Below are 8,742 nucleotides of genomic sequence, written 5' to 3' on the forward strand. Positions count from 1 at the left end.
CAACCAAGCGAAATGAAAATAACTAAACTTAATCTATTAAAAACAAAAACAAAAAATATTATGGTTGAAATTCAACAAGTATATGCAATCGAGTAGATCCAAATAATAAGCCAACCGACTAGACAATTTATATTTAAAATCACAAGTCTAATTAAAATAATATAATAATATTTATAACAAATCATACATATAAAATACAAAATAATTTAAAATAAAATATGAATCAGTTATTATGATATATATTTACTTTGATAACACTTATATTGATGCTTGGCACGGAAGAATCACCTAGTGATCAGTACGTATAGAAAACAAAATGTTGGAACCATTAAGGTAAGGTCAAAGTTTATATGCGCATTCTGAACATGATTATACAAACAAGCATATCAGTGTATATGCAAGGTCAAAGTTTGATATGCATAATGACCAGGTTTCCAATCAAAAGTTCAAAACAGACTTGTACCAGCATCAAATCTATTTCCAAAATGTTATTTGCGGAAGTCACTGAATGACAATCACTCTTTTTTTTTTTTTTTTTTTTTTTACATTTAAAGCATTAGTTCTGAATTCTTCGCAATAGTATAATGTGTGACCAATAGGTCTGAATGTACATCATATGTTTTGTAACAGACTTTCCAGATGCACCTGATAAAGTAAAGTTCCACGTTGCTCCCAACAATTAATATCTAGATAAAGTTCTATTGGTCCCACCACTTGCTAGCTAGCGTTTTACCTTTCGCGCCATACATGGACTCAATTGTGGGGTATTATGCCAAATGATGCACTAATTGTGTATCAAATCAAATGGTATTAGAGCAGTTCGATTTTGGAGACATCTCAACATCTTCCAACAAAGGGCCAGAGTGACGTCTCAGGCCAATGTTTTCCAAGAGCAGATGAGCACAGATGACTCAAAGGGAAGATCCGGGCATCAGCGCAAAGGATGGAAAGAAACACAGGCTGAGAACTATGCCTACAAGCTGTTCGACCAATTGCACCTGGGAAAGAAAAAAAAAAAAAGTTAAAAACAAAAGATGGAAAGAGATAGAAGAGAGATTAGAAGGAAGCAAGGAGGCTGAAGGAATATGGCAGGAGGAATGCATTGCTGATTGATGAAAGATGATGCTGAGATAGTAGACATGAAGACAAATGTCAAGTAGAGGATATACAACAGCCATTCGGTTGACATAAGGGTTGAAAATTGCAAAGAGAAAGAAGAAGGGAACTAGGCTGGGGCAGTATGAGAGCAATGAAAATCATTGTGGGAGAATGAGGAAAAGAAAGATGAAGTTTGAGATAAAGAGAAGCAAGCATGTGTTGGAGCAAGAGAAGCTGAAGCAGAAAGGTAAGAGAGATTGTTGAAAACAGCTTGAAACACAAGTAGGTACAAACTTGACAAGCAGAGAAAGAGGATCAATCTTAATGCTTTGGTAATACTGATAGAGTTACCAAGATGAGAAAGAGTAGAGAAGAGAAATGGTCGAGGTACTCAAAGGCCAATCTGAGAATCTGGTTAAATTGTTCTGATAAATGGGGTTTAGTGCGTTTCAAAAAGAATCAGTGGCTACATATGGTGGAAGAAGTGACCACCGCTGGAAAACCATTGTATCTACTCTTGCAGAAAAAATGAAGGATCTGATATGTTGCGAATAGGATCCAGGTGGAGCAGGTTCTGGTCAGACAGATAGGATGGAGAGAGTTGGCACTGATGGGGAAGTCAAAACATTTTTGGTGGAAGACAGAATACGAGCTATCAGACTTCTTTGTCATTAGACGCAGAAGGCCATGGGTGTTTTTCAGTTAGCGAATGGAGTGGAAACCTCCCTTCTGTTGGATCAATTTTTCAGAGCTACAGATACCTGGTGCAAGGGGACGCGTCAGTGTGATTCTGTTGTTTGTGAACTTGATGACAATGAGCTCAGAGGGTCATGGAACTACTGTACAAAGCTACCGAAACTGTCACTGGTTGTTGGATGAGAGGCAGCTTGACTCCTAATATGTCACGAGACAATCAAGGAGGCAAGCGGGGACGAGTTCAGGGCAGAACCGTTTGAGAAATCCAAGTTCATGATCTTCACTTGCGACTGCTACTTTGTTCATCACACCATACTGCCATTCAAGACACTAGAGGAGATGCTTTGTGGATCACAATGGCAGAGACAATATGGCGGAGAAGCTAGCTGTGGCGAGGAAGGGGAGCATGATCAAGAACTTCTGTTGCTACTTGATGCAAAATTCTGAGAACCACATCATGGAAATGACTTCACATCGGGCGCAGTGGGTTTGAGGCTGTGCATTGAATTTACTATGCGACTCATACGCTCTGAAGTCTTGAAGTTGAGCCAGTGCACATGTCATTCTAGAGAACCTTGAGATTTTCAGAAACATGGAGGCTATCAGAAAGGATCGTGCAACTAGCTAGGAAGTGTACCAACTAAGCAGAACAACATTGTCTCTTCTCGAAGATCCCAGTTCTTGTAAAGGTCTACAACATCAAGGAAAATGTGATCGTGGGGAAACATGGGCAACTGACGAATAGGAACATGAAGACTCTCATATTGCAGGGTTGTTTCATATTTTAGTTGTTCTCTTACTTCAGACAGCTGATAAGTCTGAACTGTGTATGGAAAGGGGTAGAGACAATGAGCAGCATAGGACAAGGCAATGTTGGTTGAGGTGGAAAACTCTTTCGCACAGGTTCAATTCTCAAAATCAAAGCAAGAAGACTGACTATATTGGCTCATGAAATTGGAAGGAAGCTGAGCTTCAAACAGTTACTTGGCTTCAACACCATTAACGTCTCTGAAACCTTATACTCTCAGTTCTTTAATCTATCAATATCATCTTGTTTTCTTGAGATCATTTGCTTTTGGCCAGAATCATTACGTTTATAATGACAAATGGTATCAAGGTTTTTTTTTTGTTTGTTTTTTTTTCACAGAGCCGGGGGGACGTCGGTGTTTGAAAAGAGACGGTAATGATAAAGTAGAGTCCCACATTGCTCACAACAATTAATATCAATATCTCTCTATTAATTATAGAAAATCCAATTTTTTTTCTTTCCCAAATTGATATTCATTCATATGCCAAAAGGCCAAAATTCATACAAACGTTGACGGCAAAACGAAATAGCCCCAACACTGAAAACCCAGAGAAAGCGGTAACTAAATCCCACACAGGGGCGACTTAAACCCACACCGGAGTGACTTAAACCCACGTCGGGGTGACTTAAACCCATATAGAGGTGACTTAAAAAAAACATAAAACATAATAACCAAACCAACACTAGCACTATAAACGGATAATCATCACAAGAGCTACAACAACACACCAAGCAGTATTTAGAAAAGAGTAAACGCAAATGATAGGGAGTTACCGCTGCTGCCACTGGCTCGCCACCCGGTAACCTCCACTTCTCATACAACCACACTTATCGCTGCTGCCTCGCCCGCCAAACGATAAGACTAACCCGGAGACTTCATAACTCGACAAGGGGAACTCGCAACTCGGTCCACACACCTTGGATACATACACGACAAACAACTAAAGAAAGAAGCTCACCCAAACACCATGAAACTGAAGTCTTGCCTACAGAACTTCTCCATAAACACTCACGGGAGAAGTCACAAACAGCAAGCAACCACTGAACATATTACCCTTACCAAAAAGACTGCTAAGTCACAACCATGAAAACGCTCTCCCTTGCCTTATCAAGCTCACACCAACTTGTCGGTACACCAAACACTCAAACAACCGGCAAAACTAGTCCTATCCGTAGAAGAACCAGACACTCACCAACGATGAAAATTCAGAGTACCAAAACATCGAAGATGGATCTCTTTAGAATCAGGAAGCAAAGAGAAAACTAGATCGGAAAGAGAAGATAGCTTCCGACGCCGGAGAAACCAACGCCGGAGCAAAACACAAAGACCACCTAGTGTAACTTTTGAGAGAAAAAGGACTGAGGAGAGAGATGTTTTTATCTTTTAGAAAATCCAATTTTATATGAGATAAAAAGGATATAACGAAAAAATAGAAAACCGTGATAATTGGAAACTTATCTACCAGTATAAAAACTGTGCGACTACTAGGTTTTTTCTAGGTTTTGTTTTGGTTATAAAAGCACTTTGTGTTCTGTGTCAAAAAAAAAAGAAAAAGAAAAAGAAAACCGCAGCTGCTCAATTATATATCGTCAAGCTCAGGCTCTTGGTTCTTCCTCTGACGTTGTAAGCTTTTCTCTTAATTAATCCAAAACTTACCCTCTTCATCAGTCACCCTTTCCTCTCGTTCAATTTAGATTATCATCTGTGATTCTTGTTTGTTTGTTTGTTTTTGGCTGAGATTTGTTTTAAGATTGGAACGCTTCTACTGTTTTGATTCAGGTGTCGATACTAAATTTGATGGGGGATTCAATTAGCAGTTTGCCAGATGAGATTCTTGGCAAACTCCTGTCTCTAGTTCCGACAAAAGTGGCTGCTTCCACGTCGGTTCTGTCCAAGAGGTGGAGGAATCTTCTGTCTCTTGTAGACAGCCTTAGTTTTGATGAGTCGATGGTTGTCTATCCTAACGAAGAAGAAGCAACAAAAGGTTCACAACGCTTCTGTGATTTCGTAGACAAGACACTTGCTCTGCTACACAACTCTCCCGCCATCAAGACATTCTCTCTGTGTCGTGTAGCTAAGACTATGAGTTACAACGACGAATCCGCCCGTCTCAACCGTCATACGCAATGGGGACTTTTCAGATATGGGGCCACTTTGGGGGGGGGGGGGGGGTACGGTTGTGGAACATGCATCGATCAAGCGTCTTGTGATTGCTACGCATGTTCCTCATCATATTGACTACTATCTCTTGTTAGAGTATTTCGAAAATGCTTGCCAAACAGTTCGTTTCCAAGCACCAAGTCTCGTCTACCTTGACTATTCTAGTTTTGTCTTTAGAAAGTATGACGTTGGTGATTTGGATTCTCTTGTCGAAGCAAGGCTCAGTCTCAAGTTATGGAGGTCAACTAGTCATTATGATTACGATGATGATTATTATTACGATTATAATGGTTCTCTTTGTGATGATGATGATCCAAGCCCGCCTATATTCGGTGATGTTACATGTCTTGTTGCTGCTATAAGAAACATTACCACCCTTCACTTGTCTCCTGATTCCCTTGAGGTCAGTCCTTCTTCTATTCATTTATAATCAATCAATCAACCTTCTCTATCTTATATTTTGGTAATGAATCAGGTGTTTCATTTCTGTTGTAAATCCATGCCTATCTTCAACAACCTTCTTAATTTATCTATCGAGAGTAACAATCAAAATGGTTGGCAAGTAATGCCACTTTTGCTCAAGTCTTGTCCAAATCTACAAACTTTAGTCTTCAAGGTATATACTTTTTTTTTTCTTTTTTTTTTTTTTTAATAAACATAGCTTAAATTTGTATGCTTTTTTTTTAGGGTCTTGTTCACAAAGTAACAAATAGATGTGGAGATGCATGCGCTTGTAACCCTCAGAATCCAAGTCTGAAAAATAGTAAGAAGATGAAAAAGAAGAAAAAAATATGTTGTCTACAGACATGTCCAGTGAAGGTGCTAGAGATTTCAGACTATGGAGGTTGTTTTCAAGAGGTGGAACAAATGAGACATTTCTTGGGAAATTTGAAATGTCTTGAAACTGTAAAAGTTGGTGTTGTTCCGGACAACAAAGGCAAGAATGCTGAGTTCCTGCGAGCTAATCTAATGAATCTTCCCAAACTTTCATCAAAGTGCACTATTCAACTCCTCTAAGCTCTTTTTTTTTTTTTTTTTTTCATCTTTCGAACATAATATTGTTATCACTTTAAACATCCCTCTTTCATATTAATTGCAATATTTATCTCTGGAAATACATAAGATTTATTTTGTTGCATTTGTTTGATCAAAATATTTCTTTATCATTTACATTATATGACAGATGAGACTATAAGAGCATCATCATTGGTGATCAAAAGATGCAGAATCGTTTTTTTACCTATTATATATTTATATATATATATATATATATATATATATTAGTGTTGTTATTAATCTTTAAAACAGAGAAGTCTTGGCCAATAAAAAAGTAACAACTGGAAAGAGAGTACCTCAAAAGTGGTCCATCACCTCTCTCCTCTTCTACGCTTACTTTCTATTATTTAATGTGTGAGAGCTGTGTTGAGAGACCTTCACTAAAGGTGTTCTAACAATGTAAGAGCACCATTATCGGTGTCTTTTAAACGTCTCTTAGCTGCTGACTAGGATAAAAAATAAATGAAAAATGGGAATTACCTTAAGAACGTCTCTTAATTAGGCATAAGAAGAGACGTATCTTGTAGACACGCGTCTGATATAGGGAAATCTCCTCTCTCTCATCTCTATCTCTCTTTCAGCCGGTTTCGATTCCAAAATCTCGTCATTGATCTCTCTTCGATGATTATCGGTCAACGTCTCTCTCGGTGGTTGTCGTACGACCTCGGCGTTCAAGGAGAAGGGAGTCCTCAGCGTCAGCGAGTTCGTGCTCGCCGGCGATGATCTCGCCTCCAAGTGCCCTACCTGTTCATGGTTAGCTATAAAGTCTGAGTTTTTATTGATGAATGTGAATTCAAAGTTTCGATTTTTAGTTTTTGAGGGTTGTGAATTTTGCAATTATACGATATGGGTTAGCTGTAAACTTGATCGCAGAGGAATACAGGTGAATGGGTATCTCTAAGTTAGTGATAAAGCTATTGACTTTTAGTGTTTTTATATACAAGTTTGTGAGATTGTGATGAGATCAACCAAAGTTATGACTTGTCGTTTATGTATGCACATTCTCTTAATGGGTATCTCTAAGTTAGTGATAAAGCTCTTGATGTTTAAGCTTGGCTGAATCTGAGCTTCTTTTATGTTTGATTTGTTGTTTATGTATGCACATTCTCTTACGTGGCAGAGGAATATGAAGCTGCTGGAGGATAAGTGTTGGTTGATGATGAAGATGATGATGGTTGGCTGGCTACACACGGGAAACCGAAAGGTGAAGATTAATTTAGTGTTTTGCCCAATCCATATTTCTCACATTTAATCTTTTGTCTTGATATTTGCTACAGATAAAGGCAACGAAGATGAGAACTTGCCGTCCATGGTGCCTTGGATATAAACAAGAAAAGCGGTATACGATCAATGCCAACGTATTTTGGAGCTGGGGAAGAGGATGATGATATTCCAGATATGGAAGAGTTTGATGAGGCTGACAATGTGGTGGAAAATGATACGGTGCGTTTTTTTTGTTCATTGGTCTTTGATGAATGCCTTTTAATCGTGCACATGAATGATCAAGTTTCTAGGCATGTGTAGCTGTGTTTTGCCTTCGAAAATATATCTCTTTTTTATAGTTTCTTGGTCTATCAGTAGTTGACAAATCTTTCTCTTCTTTGAGTTAGGCAACTCTTCAGTCAACTTATCTTGTGGCTCATGAACCTGATGATGATGATAACATTCTCCGAACTCGTACAAATGATAACACTCAACGTAAGCATCATGTCTTAACATACCCAACGAATTTCCCACTGCTTTGTTATCTTGATTCTCTTATTCTTTTGGCTTAATAGCAAACTCATAACACTTCACTTCACTTAGCAAAATCATAACACTTCAACATTTTTAAGAAAACAATGTTCAATAATTTTTTTGTTTTAAGAAACCTTAACTAAGAGATTAGCATTGGAGCATAAAAATGTTGGTGTCTTTTAAAAGAGTCTCTTAACACATATTTATTGCTTAAAAGTAATATAAAATAGATAAAAGACCCTAGTTGAGTATCTAGGATAATGATGCTCTAAGGACTACCGCTACATTCAGAGCCTCTCAGTAGAGAAGGTATTTCATCATGGAGGTGTCCGAGTACTACGACTAACATATGAGAGAGTCAAAATACCAAACTCTTTAAAAAATATAATAATTGTTTTCACATGCCCCTTGTGATTCTCAGCAAAACAATAAGTTATTATCGATGGCCCAATGGACTTTCTCACCTTATTTCTCAATTTTACCTCCCACACTTATCGTAGTAGGTTGGATATTTTTGGTTCCACATGAGAACAATAATAGCTAAAGTTTTGAATATTATCATAAAACTCTCTGGTTTTAGTTTCAACAGAAATACCAAATAAACGTTACACATTTAAAATTTAGTTTTCTCACAAAGATGCGAACAAAAGAAAACAAGGAAAGCTCGAATGTTTACAAACTCTCACTTTTTGCCTTTAGCTGATTTCAGGCCTTTATTAAGCATCTGTGGTGCAATCGACATTGACACAAGCTCTTGGAAGAGTAATTTGCAAGCATATGGAATGTGAAACTGTGGAGTTTAGTAGATAAAAATGTCATTAGAAAAATGAGCATGAACGCCAAAATCGTATAACCACAATTTGGAATATATATTGTCTTGAAACTGTATTGCTGGAGGGGATGTCAAAACTTTGTGACGTCTAGTTGAAGTGTATTAGTCTAAGTTTAACACTTTTAAAACATAAGGAAGGCTCCAAGATAGAAGAAGGCAAAATTCCAGAAAGGGAATGAATACAAAAGAAACACGAGAAGATGTTTTCTAAAATAAAAAGGCATCCAAGTAAAGAGGATGCATGGGTGCATGGATAGATTAACGAGCAACATGGAGGGTAAGAGAACAGTATGGTTTTCTTTTGGCGTCACAAAATCACAATTATAAGAGAACTGGAAAAAATTCTCTTAAGGA

The 8,742-nt window shown here is 37.8% G+C and overlaps 1 pseudogene; it reads left to right on the forward strand.

Moving 5' to 3' along the window:
• The first annotated feature begins 4,093 nt into the window (after positions 1 to 4,093).
• Positions 4,094 to 5,878, forward strand: LOC106365942 (annotated as a pseudogene).
• The last annotated feature ends 2,864 nt before the right edge of the window (positions 5,879 to 8,742 follow it).

The sequence above is a fragment of the Brassica napus genome, chromosome C1 (genome assembly GCF_020379485.1).
Source record: "Brassica napus cultivar Da-Ae chromosome C1, Da-Ae, whole genome shotgun sequence".
NCBI classification, from domain to species: Eukaryota; Viridiplantae; Streptophyta; class Magnoliopsida; order Brassicales; family Brassicaceae; genus Brassica; species Brassica napus.